The 1,822-nt window shown below is 35.3% G+C and overlaps 1 non-coding gene across 1 annotated transcript; it reads left to right on the top strand.

Moving 5' to 3' along the window:
* The first annotated feature begins 1,238 nt into the window (after window positions 1-1,238).
* Window positions 1,239-1,371, top strand: LOC126019312 (small nucleolar RNA SNORA51). Its single transcript, XR_007499039.1, has one exon. It is a non-coding gene; the product is annotated as a small nucleolar RNA SNORA51 (small nucleolar RNA).
* Window positions 1,372-1,822: the final 451 nt, after the last annotated feature.

Below are 1,822 nucleotides of genomic sequence, written 5' to 3'. Positions count from 1 at the left end.
TTAACTTTATCCCTATATGTTAGCATCATTATCATCATTCTTCCTTATAATTATTCCAGTGTTGTTCCATAACCAAAAAGACTTCTATACCCATTTTTTCCACCACCCTGTCTCTCTTCTTACCCCAGTAACCAACATAATTAACCATCATACTTTTTAACTAAGTCAGAAAGTTAGGTTTTTGTCTTACTCTTGCTTATTAACTTTAATAGTTCATGCTTTGTTTATGATTATCATGCATTATGATTATCATGCAGTAACTGTGTTTTATTTCATTACATTTTTCACTTAGTACAATTACCTCAAACTCCATCAGTTTTACCCCAAAGGCACAATTTTATCTTTTTTAATGGCAAAGTAGAAATTGATTAAGTATACATACGAAGCATCTTAGTACGGTCATTATTTTATTGGCAATTGCATTGATCCCCTATTTTCTTGTCTGAATAATGCTGCTATAAACATAAGTCTAAAATTTTTTTTAATTGGTGCTTTCATAGCCTTCAAATAAATGCCTAGGAATTGTAATTCTGAATCATATGGAATTTTTATTTTTATTTATTTATTTATTCCTGTTTTTTGGGCCACACCTGGTAATGCTCAGGGGTTACTCCTGGCTATGCACTCAAAAATCGCTCCTGCTTGGGGGACCGTATGGGACGCCGGGGGATCGAACCACAGACCGTCCTAGGCTAGTGCAAGCAAGGCAGATAGATGCCTTTAGCCCCAAGCCACCATTCCGGCTCCGGAATTTTTATTTTTGTACAAAAGAATTAACTAAAATCTATTTTTTGTTTGTTTGTTTGTTTGTTTGTTTAGGGTCATACCCGGAGGCGCTCTGGGGTTACTCCTGGCTCTATGCTCCGAAATCGCTCTTGGCAGGTTCGAGGGACCATACGGGATGCCGAGATTCGAATCACCCTCCTTCTGCATGCGAGGCATATGCCCTACCTCCATGCTGTCTCTCTGGCCCTAACTAAAACCTATTTTTGAAGAGATTTCCTTATTATACAACTTTTCTTCAAATTGTTCAGTTATTAAAAAATTAAAATTTGAAAGCTTACTTAACAAAATCTGACTGAATGAGGGAAGTAGAAAGCCTGACTAGAGTACAGGCCAATGTGGGGTGAGGAGGAAGGACACTTGGGATATTGGTCATGGGAATGTTGCACTGGTGAAGGATTTTTATATATATTTTAAAAAATCAAAAAAAAAAAAAGAAAGAAAAGAAAAGAAAAGGCCTCCCAATTCTTACCACAGGCTGTGTTCTTTACACTGACCGTATTGAAAGAGGAGGTACAGTAAATGCACCCCATATACACCTCAACCCAGGCCCTTTGCCTGGTCTGTATTGTGAATTGGGGGACAAAAAAAAGAAAGCTTACTTTCAAAGAAATACCATCAAATGGCTTTTTGAGATAATTATCCTGAACTATTTTTAATAAATTCTCATAACCTTTCATACATTATGTAGAAAATTAAAGTCTGTGTGAAACTCAAAGACTGTCAGATTAGTAAACTTTAACATGATAGTCTATAGAGTGGCAGATGTCATCCATTGTCAGATTTCCATAAATGTGACAATGCTTTCGAATGAGCTATAACATTCAATGAGTATTCAGTATCTACTATATTACACTCTGACTACTTGGTAAATTATAGGGATTTTTGAATAATAGTAAATATGTATATATGAGTAACAGAAAAGCATATTCTAAGATTTTTGAGCTAATCACTGAGAATAGTTCATTTATTTTGACTCCTGTCAAAGGTACAAACTTAACCAAGTTAGTAAATCATGACACCAAGAACAGAAAATAAT

This window comes from Suncus etruscus, chromosome 9 (genome assembly GCF_024139225.1).
Source record: "Suncus etruscus isolate mSunEtr1 chromosome 9, mSunEtr1.pri.cur, whole genome shotgun sequence".
NCBI lineage: Eukaryota > Metazoa > Chordata > Mammalia > Eulipotyphla > Soricidae > Suncus > Suncus etruscus.
Note: the sequence above shows the minus strand (reverse complement) of the source record. Positions and strands in the feature narration are given on the sequence as shown.